The 14,865-nt window shown below is 44.0% G+C and overlaps 1 protein-coding gene across 5 annotated transcripts in view; it reads right to left on the bottom strand.

Moving 5' to 3' along the window:
- The window catches only part of NUTF2 (nuclear transport factor 2), a 66,763-nt gene that overhangs the window by 28,621 nt on the left and 23,277 nt on the right, over positions 1–14,865 (bottom strand). For 2 of the 5 annotated variants that reach the window (XM_090062393.1, XM_090062392.1), the window contains one exon: positions 2,557–2,654. The exons of 2 other annotated variants lie outside the window; for them this stretch is intronic. The gene's annotated coding sequence lies outside the window, so the exon portion shown is untranslated. One more of the 5 variants, XM_090062391.1, reaches the window with a different exon arrangement.

Here is a 14,865-nt window from a genome sequence, read left to right as displayed (position 1 = left end):
TAGCTGATATTTTCTAGAAAATTATGGATCTCTGCATGGAGAATTATTTCTCAGACACTGAAAATGGACTTCACCTCAGAACGGAAAGACAAATCAAACAGTAGTTTGAACATCCTGTATAGGATCAGGACATTTGAAAGGACTGTAGAACCTCTTGAACTCCATGTAGGTTTTGAGTGGGGCAAATTTTTTTTCTAGCTAGCCTGCAAGGGATCTGTAAAATTTGAGAGGAAATCCTCACCCTTTTTCTCTCAGAGATAACTGATGTGGGGAAGGAAGCATTTCCCAATTCATAGTAAGACCACCAAACTTATATACAGTAAAATGCATCTGCCATAATAATCATCTTCATCTTGTAGATTTGTATCTCATGCTTTCCAGAAAAGTTCAGGGATCCTACAAAAAAAAGAGAAGCAACCAAGACAACAGGCCCCCAAAAAGACACCCCAAAATTTTAAAACTCCATCTAACCCTACCACTGCTGCTTCCTTGATGATTATGTTAACTATGTACACATTCTGAAATACAATGAATGTTAAACAACAGTACCCAAAAGCTACAAGTCCAGGAGAAGCATTGTGCAAGAGAGTGTGAGGTAGTTTAAAAATCCACACAGTTCACTTAATCGCACTTCTGTGCTCCAAGTTCCTGAAGACACTAAGCGGTAAGAAGTTCTAAAGTAACAGCCAAACTTCAGCTGCATCCCAGACGAGCCTCCTGTCCTTCTAACAGAACGCACCTTTCCTTTCAGGAACCAAATAATAGATGCTGAAACTTTCTGAATATTTGCAAACTTACTTTACTAGTGTTTAGAAGTAGACAAAAGCTGTTTTTACTATAGGTGTGTTGTCAGACAGCACACTCTGATACTCTGACAAAGCATTATTATTAAAAGCATAATCTCTATTCTTCTGGTTTCACAAGCACCCCAAAGAGCTCTCTTCCTTCCTGACACACAGTCTCCCTTGTTAATTCTGTTTACCTCAAAAGACATCTTCACTAACGATTTTATTTATTTAGTTTGGTGTATATGCTACCCTTCCTAAAGAAAGACTCAGGGTGGCATATAAATAAGGCTAACAAAGCAACCTCCTGGTAGTAGTTCAGAAATATTTTTGTACGGTTTCTTTCCTGATCGCAGTGAATCAAAGCTCCTCTTGGACACCGACTGATGATATAGGCAAGAAGGAACTAGCCTGCCATACACTCTAGAAAAAAAAGTGGCCAAGTGCAAACACTTATCTAAAAATATAACAGAACCTGGAAATCATGACTACAGTAGTCTATTGTACAAGGTGCTGTGTAAACATGGCACAGGAAAAATTCCAGACTTTCTGTGAAACTTGAGCCCAACACTGAACTCAGGTATAGAAGTGCTGGTCAGACTGAGACCCTAATGACTATGCTTTTCTTAAGCAGCTGACAGCCTAAACTTACTCAACAGTCCTGGATACTTTCCATTACCTTAAAAAGTATCACAAAAAAGCCCTCGCTTCTTGCATATTTCTTGGACGTTCACAGCTACAAGTACCACTCCAACTCTATTACTACAAACCCCAAACCACTACTTGGGATTACAGCATCTCAGGAGCACATAGTACTAGCCTTTTATATTTACAATTCTGTCCAAGTGTCAGATGTCTTCAAGCCAAACGCACCATGGACACTACATTATAGAACTGCTACACAACTCAACCTGACTAGCCATGCTTGCCCAAAAGTCCTGAACTGGAAAGAGTTATGGGACACTACGAAGTGAATCCAGACAGCCACATGCAGGAAGTTTGCTCACTGTCTGCCATCTCACATGAGCACTAGCAAGAGCCTGTACAAGTGTTGTTGTTCATCCTTCACAAGCAAAGATAACCGCATCCAGTGGGGGAGCAGGGGAGGGAAGAAGAGAGAAAGGAAACGGGAAAGAAAAAGGGAGAGAGAAAGGGAGAAACAGAGGAGAAAGGAGAGAGAGAGAAAAGAGAGAGGAAGGGGGTGGAGGCTAGTTTGCATGGGTATGCAGGTGATTTATAAGCCTAATCTTTGCCCTGAACAATATGCTGCAGCAGGGGCAGGACAGCGACGAGGACTGGACACAAGAAGTCCTCCTTTTCCTGGCCACGCACTTCCTCACTGCCTCTGCCATGCGCCGCTGCTCGAAAGCCAGTGCTCCACTCTGGACTGACGACTTCCAGGATGGATGGTCATGAGCGATTTGCTCCCATGACTCAGGGTCAATGCCAAAACTCCTTAGGGACATCTTTAGGGTGTCCTTGTACCGCTTGTTTGGTACGCCGCAAAAGCAAACTCCATTTGACAGTTCACTGTAGAAGATTTTCTTCGGCAGGTGAGTGTTGGGTATTCTTGAAATGTGGCCAGCCCATCTTGGCTGCACCAGTTTCAGTAGGGTGTGGATACTGGCCCATACAAGCAACTCACTCAACACCGCCCCCCCCCACAACTTATTAAAGATGCTTCATCTTCTTGAGAGATCTGCTTTAAAAAAATCCCAACAAATGCTACTGTTTAGATAAATCAATTCAGAGGTAGAAAGTCATTACTCATCTTTAATGTGATGGACACTGATGACTAGAAGAGTCCCTTGAAAGAAAAACTGCAGACTAGGCAGAATTCAACTGCAGATACATCTCGCCACTAAAAAGCTAAAGCATCAAAAACAAAGAAAACAGGAATCAGACATCTTAACCATGATTATGCAGCTTAAGCTGTATGTTCAAGTTCAGAATGTACATATGCAAAGCAGTTATAGTTTTGGGATAGCCAGTGCTCAACATTATCGCCTCTCATGCCACCCTCAAACACAGGTACTGTGCTTAGTTTGTCAAGAGTAGAGGCCCCAATTCACAACCACCACTTCTTGATATATATGACAAGTTTTTCAGGTATTTAGGGAGGAAGTGCTATTCCAGCCCTCTTCATCCCATCAGTCAACTCTTCTCTGAACACAGTATGAGCAGAAAGCAGTTACCAGTCCCATTCAGTTATGGAGATATTACTAGATTAGTACTAAGGGATGTTTTGAATATATGCTCACTTACAGCCAAACAGGATTTCAAAAACAGAACTCTACTCTTTTCAGTAGACAATCTCACAGATGGTATTACGGTCATGTTTCCTTCCACTTAGTTGCAGAAGAGCCACATGGAAGCTACACCAATTGTTTACACAAATCACTTCAGAAAAGGTCTAGATGTACTTTAGGTAGGCAAGGTTCTTTGGGTAGATGCAATATCTTTTATTAGACCAACTGAGTAGCTGGAAAAAAGCTTTTTGCAACCTTTTGGGTGTAATCACCCTTCTTCAGGCACAGGGAGTCTCTGCTGTTCTGAGACTCCAAGGAATGAAAGAAGCTAAAAGTGTGGCAGGATGTCAGTGAGAATGTAAACAGGTAGAAATTAGGGGAAAAAAAGGTAGAGCAGGGAAAGCGGGAAGGGGGGGAGCCAAAAGGTAAAGAAGACTCTACCATAGTAGATATTCAAGGTCCTTAGACCAACATGGCTACAACTAAAAACCCAGCTAGATATACTTTGTCATTAGGGCCATAAGTTCTTCTCGACAATCACTGCAATTTAACTAAAATAAATTTAAAGCCAATTCAGTTAAAGCTAAAACTTTTGCAACTGATAGCACTGAATTAAACCTGGTTTACTCTGATTTAGATTATTCCAACTCTTTTCTGGATTAAACAAAATCAATACAAGCTATTTTAAAATGGATTGAAAGCTGTTCCCAAGAAGAAATGGTGTATTAAACTACTTTAGTTTTACCAGTATGAGGATACATACTGGGGGCAATCTAAGTGTTAACCCTTCTTTTGGGAAAGTTAAATCAGGGTCTCTTTTCTTCCTTTCACCTATAGCCTCCTCCTGTTTTGCTCCTGGCAACTGGAAACAATAAAGAGCAAGCACCATTTGCACAGTCCTTCTCCCTACCACCCATTATACTTGTCACAGTCAGCAGTCCCTCGATACAAGGATGACAGTCTTCTACTAAATAGGAAACTCATCAGTGAGTCCAGACATGATTGAAGAGGCCAATCTGAAAAGATATGGCATACAGTTCCAGAAGGAAAGAGTGGATCCCCTTTGTTTTTGTTGCCTGCTCGCCTCCATAGTGAGGCAAGTTTGCTCAAAATGGTCAATATTTTTTTTGTACTTCATGACACCAGTGGGGACAATTCAGTACTCGAGTCTCCCACGTACTTATGTTAATATCGCATTTCGTCAGTGTCACGGAGTGGGGCGCAGGAGTGGCCATGATCTCTCTAGCGCCCCCTGCCATGCCAAGTAGATGGTCCAGAACCCTCTTACTCACCCGCCACGTCTTGTTGTTATATGGTGCTGGAAGGGAGGCTGCCTCTTGTCGCCCTGGACACCGTGCTATGCTTATACTGTCCCCCGTTCCATATGGAGTAACCTGGTGCACCCCAGCCTTATGGGCTATGCGTGCCTCCAACCTCCCCTTTAGCACGCCCCAAGCCTCGCAGATGTACCAGACGTTATTTGGCCATATTCCTGTATGCGCCCTTCACTGGCGCCCCTGGGCTTGTCACGCAACCGGCTCCTCAATCTGTTTCCCCTTCTGGGGCCAGGGTCTAGACGCCCCGCAATACAGTACCCCTCTCTGGCACTGGGAGCAGCCCACTTCCCTGGGGAGCTCCTGATGAGGCCTCCTCCACCCCTACAGCGTCGCCCGGTCCTCCGGTATAACAATAACTAAACAGAACCATAAGCCATTCGGCTGTAATGCAACAATAAGTCTCCTGGCTATAACATAGGATCTAGGCCCACCTGGATCTCTTGCAAAGGCCTCCCAATCAGGGTTCTCTCCACCCTTACCATGATGCAGCCCCTTCGGGTGCTCAGGTTGCACCGCTCGTCTCTGCTCTGCTTGGCTCTCCTCCAGAGCTCCTGCACCTCAGGCTGCCAGAAGGGAACTGCCGCTAGGCTTTGGCCTGGGCTGTTTATAAAGGCCCGGCCCTGCCCCCTTCTGGTCATGTGACCAGCCTGGCTGCTCCAGCAACCAACACCTGTGCTGTCTCAAGAAGCTTCAGCAGCCCTTATTCCCTCATAGGAACAGGGCACCCAAGTGCTCCTGCGACAGTCAGACTGGCCTTTAAGGTATCCTTGAATCTCCTCTTCTGTCCACCTCTAGAGAGGTTCAGCATTCATAAGTTGGGAGTACAGGACCTGTTTCTGGAGCCAGTTATTAGGCATCCTTATAGTATGTCCTGTTCAACAGAGCTGGTGCTGTATAAACCCGACTTCAATGCTGGTGGTGTTTGCTTGAGCCAGAATACTGGCATTGGTTCTTCTGTCCTTCCAGTTAATATGGAGGATTTTCTGAAGACTTCACTGATGGTAACGTTCCAAGGCTTTTGGGTGTTTCTAATAATGTCATCCTAGTTTTGCACGCATACAACAGGGTAGGAATGACAACACCTTGGTACACGAGAAGTTTGGTCTGGGTCCTGATGTCATGAACAAAGATAAGATTTCTAAGACATCCAAAGGCAGCACTGACAGATTTTATTCAGTACTGATCATCATCATCTATGTTTACTTTTTGAGAAAGGTGGCTACTCAGGTAGGGGAAATGCTCAACATTCTCCAGGGACTGCCCTTTAACTGTAATCTGTAAGGGAGCAGCTAGATGGCTTGAGGTAAATTGGTAAAATATACTAGTTTTCATGAAGTTGACAGTGAGTCCAAGCATTTTGTACACTTTACAGAAGCAGGCAAGTGACATTGAGTTCTTCAATTGAGTGGGCACACGTGACAGAATTGTCAGCATACTGAAGATCAGTAATGGAAGTGTTGGTTATTTTGGATTTACAACCAGTTGGTTGATGTGAAAGAGATTCCTGTCCATACAATACTAGATCCTGACTCCAGATAGAAGTCTATCAACAATGAGATGCAGAACAGCACAGATATAAATGGGGGAAAAAAGTGTTAGTGCAATCATACATCCTTGACTGACTCCGATCCTAATAGTGAAGGGATCTATTTCGAAGCCATTGCTTAAGACAGTTGCTGTCATGTTGTCATGAAGTCTGATGACAGTAACAAATTTTAGCAGGCATCCAAATCTCATCAGGATCTTCCAAAGGGCCTCTCTATTGATTGAATCAAAGCCCGTAGTCAGGTCAAAGAAGGCCACGTAAAGATCTCCATGTTACTCTCAGCAGTTCTTTTGCAGCTGTCTAGCAACAAAGATCAACATGTCTACTGTACGTTAGAATGGTCTGAAACCACATGGGACTCTAGAAGAATCTCTTTGCCAAGGGGACTGAGTCTGCTGAGAAGAATGTGGGAGAGGCATCCCAGCTATAGGTAGAAGTGCAATGCCAGGTAATTGCTGCAATCTGATCTCTCTCCTTTCTTGAATATGGGTACAATTCTGGCATCTCTCAGGTCACTGGGAATCTGGTCACGATTCCAGAATGTCATAATTCAGCTTTTTTCCCCACCCTACTTACAAATTTCAGCTGGTGTTCCATCAAGCCCACACACTTTGTTGTTCATCTGCCCAATGATTTTCAAGGCCTCTTGACAGGTTGGTGGGTCTGCAAGGCAGTTCTTAATGGGGCATTGTGGAATGGCTTTGATGGCATTATCTTCAACATTAGAATCTCAGTTCAGAAGCTCTCAAAACTGTTCCTTCTACTATACATAGACACAGATTCATAGATGTTAGGGTTCTTCTACTATACACTGATAAGGGAACCGTCTCCAAGGAGTGTTGTTCCATCTTCAGACCTCAGGGGGCAGCTCCTTGTATGCTTGATACATAAAGAACTTTGGTTGCACTGAAGAAACTATACATATTGTAGATGTCAGCAAACTTTTGGATCTCTTTCTTTTGTCCTCCCACCACTCGTTCTTTTGTTCTTCAATATTCCTCAGGGTCTCTTGATTTAATAATACACTAAGTGTCTTGATTTTGTTTGGAGTTGATGTCATTCTGCCAAGCTTTGAAGGCTCTCCTTGTCAACAAGAGCTTAAATTTCCATATCAGTCCCATCAAATCGTCCTGATGTTTCTTTGTGGAAAAGCCCAGAGATTCTTCACGTGCCTCATATATGCCTTTCTTGAGGCTCTCCCAATGATCAATGGCCTCAAGATCATCAGGGAGGTTGGAGAGTTTCTCATTAAGGTGCTTCTGGAAATAATCACTTTTAGCAGACTCTTTCAAGCACTCAGTACTGAATCACTTCCTCGGTTGCTTCTTTTGCTTACACTGTTTTGGAGTGGTATGACCTGATATAGATTCATAGATATTAGGGTCAGAAGGGACCTCAGTAGGTCATCAAGTCTGACCCCCTGCCCTAGGAAGGAAAGAGCACTGGGGTCAGACGACCTCACCTAGGTGCTTGTCCAGTCTCATCTTGAAGATTCCCAAGGTAGGGGACAACACCACCTCCCTTGGAAGCTCACTCCAGATTCTGGCAATTCTTACTGTGAAGTTCTTTCTAATATCCAACCTAAATCTTCTCTCCGTCAATTTGTGGCCATTGTTCCTAGTTACTCTAGGGGGTGCCCTAGTAAATAGAGCATCTCCTAATCCCTGCTGCCCATCCCGGATGAATTTACAGGCAGCCACAAGATCATCTCTCAGCTCTCTCTTGCAAAGGCTGAAGAGATCTAGGTCCCTCAATCTCCCATTGCAGGGCCTTTTCTGCAGGCCTCTGACCATATGAGTGGCCCTCCTCTATACACTCTCAAGATTCTCCACATCTCTTTTGAAGTGCAGCACCCAAAACTGGATGCAGTACTCCAACTGGACTGACCAGTGCCACAGAGGGGAAGCATTACCTGCCTGGACCTGTTCGTGATGCACTTGCTAATGCATCATAAAGTGTGGTTAGCCTTGTTGATCACTTCGTCACACTAACAACTCATGTTCATCGTGGAGTCGACTATGACTCCCAAGATCCCTTTCCGCTGCCATACTGCTGAGAAGGTCATCCCCCAGCCTGTGTGTTGGTGGGTTTTTTTGCCCTAGTGCAGCACTTTGCACTTGTCTTTGTTGAACTGCATCCCATTTCATTCTGCCCATTTTTCCAACTGGTCCAGATCCACCTGGATCTGTTCCCTACCCTCCAGTGTGTTAACTCTGCCCCATAATTTGGAATCATCTGCAAGCTTGGACAGGGTGCTCTCCACACCCTCGTCCAAGTCACTGATGAAGACACTGAAAAGCACCGGTCCACGGACTGAGCCTTGCAGGATTCCGGTGCCCACCTCTTTCCAGGTGCACATCAATCTGTCCACCACCCCTCTCTGGGTGCGACCCCTAGGCCAATTTGCCACCCACCTAACCATGTAATCATCTACATCACCGCCTGTCAGTTTACTTATGAGAACAGAATGCAATACCGTACCAAAGGCTTTCTTAAAGTCTAGTTAGATGACATCTACCTCAGCTCCTGTGTCTAAGCATTTTGTAACCTGGTCATAAAAAGAAACAAGGTTAGGCAGGCAGGATCCACCTGGAATGAATCTGTGCTGATTTCCTTTCAGCATTATTTCCCCTGCTGGGCTCCCACAAATGTGATCCTTAATAATTTTTTCCAGAGTTTTCCCAAGGATCGAGGCCAACTGACCTATAGTTTCCCAGTTCCTCCCTCCTCCTCATCTTGAAAATAGGAACCATACTAGCCCTTTTCTAGTCCTCTGGGACCTAACCAGAGACCATGAGTGCTCGAACAGCCATGCCAGCAGCTCTGCTATGACACTAGCCAATTCCTTCAGCACCCTTGGATGAAGTTCATCTGGACCCGCTGATCTGAACACATCCAGCCCCTCCAAGTACCCTTTCACTAAGTCTGCACTAACAGTTCATGGGCTGGTATCCCTCCTGTGTCTATTTATGATGCAATTTGGAGATCTGTCTTTGTCTGTGTCTAGGAATGCAGATGCAATGAACTCATTACAGAGCTCAGCCTTGTCCCTCGTCTCTGTCACCAATTGCCCCAGTTTGTTCTGTAGAGCTGCTATGCTACCTGGCGCCTTCCTTTTGCTCCCTATATACCTGAAGGACGTTTTGTTGTCCTTAATTTTTGTCGCCAGCCTAAATTCTAATCCTGCTTAGGCCTTCCTAACTGATTCCCTGCTAGTGCGAGCCAGGGAGGTAAACTACTCCTTGGTAGCTTCCCCGTTTCCACAGCCTGTATACCTCTTTCTTTGCCCTTTGGCTTTCCTGGACTTCCCTGTTCAGCCAAGAGGGCTTCTTGGCCCCTTTTCCCCTTCTATGTGCAATGGGATTGTCTCCATCTGCACCTGTAGGACCGCTCCCTTGAAGAACAACCACCCTTTTGCCAATGCTCTTGTGCTTTAATGCCTCAATAACTAATCTCCTGAGCACACTGAAGTTAGCCTTTCTGAAGTCTGGCACTTCAGCCCTGCTGGCTAGTTTACCCACCCTTCACCAGATAATGAATTCAATCAATCGATGGTCACTATCCCTTAGGTTACCTTGTACCTGCAGATTTCCCACCAAGTCATCCCCTGTAGCTAACACAAAGGCCAGCAAAGTGTTTCCCCTAGTGGGATCGTATACCTCCTGTGTTAAGTGGAGGTTCTGTAGGCAGGTTAAGAACCTACATGAGTGGTTAGATTTGGCTGACTGCTCCTCCCAACAGATGTCAGAGTAGTTTAGGTGATGAAGTATATTAAAACAATAATCAGTCCAGCAGCCATCTGCGCTGGTCATAGCTCTGGTGATACGGACATTGCAACAGTCCTGGGTACACACTATGACACAGTCATTCAGGTGCCAGTGTCTTGAGTCACTGTGCATCCATGCTGTCTTCCATTTGTTGCTCTGACAGAATATGGAGTTTGCTATGGTGAGATCATCCTCCAAACCTCTTGCTCAGAAGAATTATTCCATTTGAATTGACTGGAATTCTTGGAATTCTCCATCATACTGAAAACCCCAGGAATCAAAAGCCACTTACATATACTCTCTAAAACAAATCACTGTACTTCTCCTTTAAGTAGAAACCAGGTTAATCAAATCTAAAAATACAAACTCAAGTTAAAGTTACTACCAGCACCCAAAATAGCAGCCAAAATGTATATGCATGCAGCTTGTCTGAGGTTACCTACATTCCCTGGAACAGTTTGTAATTGTGGTTTCTAAGGAGCTGGAGAGAGGTGGTTTGCATTCATCATCTATTCAAGTCACTACAATGACTGCCCTCAACTGGTGAGAAAAATAACAATTTATCCTCAGTCACTGTCTTGTTTCTGTCCTCCAACTGGAGCAAAGTCAAAAGGAGCCAGAAGACTTGTATACATCATAATACCTGCAGGGGAGAATAATCTCTTCACCACAAAGATATGTCAGTTTTAGCTGCCCACAGATGATTCTTTGTTTGATATAGTCCCTCAGGCCATAGGCTCCTAAGGGACCCTGAACTGCATTGTAATTTGATTTTTCCTTGTTTTAGTAGCAATATGGATGGAGAAAGCTATGCTTCCCCTTCCTGTACAATTATTTCTAGTGTAATAAACAGGCTCAACAATTTTTTTAAAGTTTGTCAATCTGACATGAATTCTAGCTTGGATTCCCTTTCACAACTGTGATTTTCCATGGGTGACTATGAATATAAGCTGAGGAGACAACAGCAAGTCAAACACTCCAAAAAACAATCTTCCCCTGTTCAGGCACCTCAGTGTGAAATAGAGCATACAACTTCTGCAACAGGTTTCAGCCTCCTCCCAGCTCGGGAGGCAGAGCTCAGATCCATCAGGTACCACCAACAGATAAGCTCCTCCTCGATTTTAACCTTTTCAAACAAGTGCTCCACTAGGTACTTTAGGACAAAGGCATAACAGTCCCTGACTGAGAACTGCCTACTTAACAAGTTTGTTTGGACACCAAGCTTCCCCTCAACAGAAGAGGGAGGGCTAGAGGAAGTTCTTCTCTGCCCAAATTAAAGATTATCTCTTTTCCCTACACAGGACAAATGGACACAGAGCTGCTCTGCTTCTTCAAACCTATCCCAGCAGAGACCTTCACAGATCATGATAAACTTTTGTTGAAGAAGCAGCTGGAGGCAGTTTCCAGGAAGCTCAGCTCTGGCTCAGTTTATTCTGAGCCACCCAATGACTCTCTTTACTGGTTTCCTTCTTGTACTGGACTCTCCAAGCCCTCTTCTGACCAGCGTGTTTAACTGCCAACATCTTTTCATGGCTTTGCTATGTCATATCTGGGGATTTGGGTTTTCCATTTGCCATGGAAAAAGCAGATTTTCTCCTTTAAAGAAGAAAAACATGAGAAACCCACAGTTTCCCTTTGCAGATTGGCAGAATTCCAACCTGCAAGAGGCTGCTTGGGACTGGGAGCCATGAGACACAGGAAGTGCCTACATGCATGTGTGCACGTGTGCGTGGCCAGCAAAACAGCCAGACAGCAGTGGACAGCAGCTCCCCCAGTTGCCTGCAGGTAAATGTAAAGGGGGGGGGGAGCAGACTGAGGCCCTCACGACGAGCGAGGGAGTGGGGCAGGGTTGCCAGCTGGGGCTAGTGATGCTGCCTACCCAAGGTGGTGCCTGGGGCGCGAATGTGTGGCTGCTGGGGAAGTGGGACAGAGCCAGAGATGGCTCTTCTGGGGAGTGGCAAGGAGGCCAGCTCTCCACCCCTGTACACACTCTCAGGGATGAGTTGGGCACCAGAAGTGACCCACTGGGGAGGGTATGGGGGGCATATGTGCAGGCCAAGGGAGGATACAGTCAGCCCACTGCAGGCTTAGGGCTCCCTGCCCTGCTGCCCTCCCCTCAGGGGCCTCCACGGGCAGTGACAGGCACATGACACTGTGCACCTCCCGAGGCAGTGGGTCGCAGAGCCCAACCTGCAGCAGCAGCCTGCCTCCACCCTGTGCACAAATCTGGGTGGCATGCACCCCCCATGCCTCCCCTGGGGTACACACGCAGCAGCAGGAGCCACCCCCCTACACCTCTGGACAAGCTGCTTGGGTTCCGACCATCCCATGACCCCACCCCAGGCCTCACTCCCTCCTTCACTGTGAGGGCCTTGATTTGCTCCCCCCTCTTCCCCTTCAGCCTTGACTGCTGTGCTGGGCAGCGCTCCACACACTCCTGGACTGCAATCCTGGCTGCATGCAGGCTGCAGCTGCATGTCTGAGTCTGTGCGCATCCCTCTCCTCCCCCACTCCCCTGCCGCAACTGCCTAGACCCCATGCCTAGACTGCCCTGCAGCCATCTGCTGCCACACATTTCAGGGAGCTAAGGCCTGGCCTTCTGCCACCTATCGCACTGTGCGAGGGACACTGCTCCAGCAAGCACTGGGTGCCTTTGCAAAAGTGGCTTCTCTTCAGCAGCTGCAGGAGCTTGCCTGTGTAGGGCCCACTGGCACTCAAGCAGTGTGTCCGGAGCTGCTGTACACTGCCCCACCTGTCCACGATGGCAGCAGCATGGGCTGTGTGGGGAGCAGGGCTACAGGGTGGTGGGGGTGGGGGGGTGTGCACATACACACACACATATTTATAAATGCAAACCAAACAAAAAAAGGTTTATTTATGTCAGTAGTTTAAAAAGGCTTGAACTATTACTTAATATTAGTTAATCGGATAGGCATCAGCCAATATGGTTGGTTAAGTATCGGCTATCCTTATTGGCCAAGAAAAGTTTGAATTAATACACACCCAAACAAATTAAAATCAAAATGCCAAAATATATAGATATTTAGAATTTATTTTATTATAATCATTGAGGCACTGGCAGGGTTCCAAACTGCTTTAACATTGTAAATATATCAATAAAATATTGTGTTCAACTGATACCTACATATATATTGGCATTTCATTTTAATCATGGGAAAATGTGCATTTTAGGTTTTTTAAAATCAGAGAATTTTGGAATTTTTTTTTAATCAGAGAAATTAGGAAAACCAGGATCCCTAGTGATATCTCTGCCCCAGGTTCAAATTATTGTACTAGGGATTTGGGGAAGAAAAGTTGTATACAAAGATGTTTAATTTTTCCCCAAGATGCATCCCTAAACAAAACAGAATGACTGACATTTATATAAAAGAATTCAAAATTCAGGTAAGGAGCACTAGTAGGAAATGAAAGGATTTTTGTGTTTTAAACTTTGAAAAAACCAAGTCCCTTTCAGGCTAGTCTTTACAGACATCACACAGTACAAAATCAGGCCAGGGTGGGGTAAGTAAAGTAGCTTTTTTCAGGAACAAGCAAAAGAAGTTATGATGTGTATGACACTTAACATTCCTATATAAATATAATTAAAACTGATAGTCTTAAGAGCCCAAGCAGCAAGGATTTTTCATGATATCTTTTAAGGGACTAATTGTCTAGCTGAGAGCGCTGTTGGACAAGATTTTGAACACTGAGCTTTTGACCTGAAGGGCACCTGATGCCCAAAAACTTGTTCAACACCTCTCCCAACTATACAGATAGTCCAACAGCAGTACAAGCCTACTCCTACTAAGAGTCAAAGCTATGATCTCTAATGCAGTAAATTTTTCAAGCCAACTTTTTGGTAATCTCATTTCTTGTTCAAATGGATTTAGAACACAACAGACAACCAAGCTTACACTTAAAGACAGGCAGTTTGCTTCCTTCCCTACCACAGCAATTCCCATTGCCAGACTGCTCAGGGCAAATTCAGCTGAAAGCCTACAACGTACGTCAACAACTGCATTTGAAAGAACCAGAGTAACAGGAAGTGTACTGGAGAGTCCACAAACTCTCAAAAACTCATGAGAGCCATCCGTCCCTAACAGAAGCAAAACCTAAAAGATCTATTCTCAAGGAGAGGCACCAAGAGAAATCCACACATTTTCCTTCCTAAACTAGAAGCAAACATTTAGAACTACTAGTAGTAGCCAGTTTCCTCCCTGTATTATGGAAAAACTGACCAAAAGCAAAGTCCTTTCTTAAGAAGAAAATATATACTTTCCAGCAAGGTTTTTCCTTCTAGAAAGAAGAATTAAATGAGACTTATCCCAAATAGGAATACTGCAAGGTTATTCTTCTCCCAGGACCACAAACTCCAGCTACAAAAGCCTAAGTACATTCAGTACAACTTGTGTAAAAGAATTAAGGCAATGGATAAATCAGGGTGGACTGATTTTAATCGAGTCAATTTAAATCACTGATTTAAGTCAGCAAGCCCAAAAGCCCAATTTAAATAATTGATTTTCTATCAACTTTCCCATTGTATTTTTTTAAAGAACGGTTATTTTTAAGGGTTGATATAATAATTAAAATGTAATTAATTTATATAATATAATTATAATTAAACTAAATATAATGTTACAGTATATTTGGTACATATGCTTCCTAGGTATACAAACATACATACACACTTAATATATTTGGATTGTTAGCAATCCTACCTTTTATAAAATGGTGAAATATATATTTCTTATTCACCAGATTTACTTTTTCTTCTAATTGATATTCAGCTGGTTTAAAACGGTAATTTGAATTTAATTAAAAACACAAAACCAGCACTTCAAATTTATTAAACAAAATTTTAAGGCTTTGGAACAAGAAACATTTTTTTTTTAATCAAAACATGGTGCACATTTACAACTAACTAATGTTCTAAAAACTAGTTTTAAGCTGATATGGTGTGAGAAGCGAACTATATTTAGTGAAACCAATTATTTCAAGTTACCCTGGGGAAAGTTTTATAAAATGCCTTGGCAAAAGTTATTTAAGTTCCTACTTGCCTAATTCTCTTGAAAGTGAGACTGGGGGGTTTTTTTCTTTCTTTTTTTTTAACCTAGGTTGTTTTGAAAATTTTTACCCCCTTTTTTCAAGTTTTTAGAACTCATTAATCTCATCCTCCTCCCC

Source organism: Crocodylus siamensis, chromosome 9 (assembly GCF_052110815.1).
Source record: "Crocodylus siamensis isolate JL-2025a chromosome 9, ASM5211081v1, whole genome shotgun sequence".
In the NCBI taxonomy this organism is placed as follows: Eukaryota; Metazoa; Chordata; order Crocodylia; family Crocodylidae; genus Crocodylus; species Crocodylus siamensis.
This window is presented reverse-complemented; position numbering and strand designations above follow the sequence as displayed.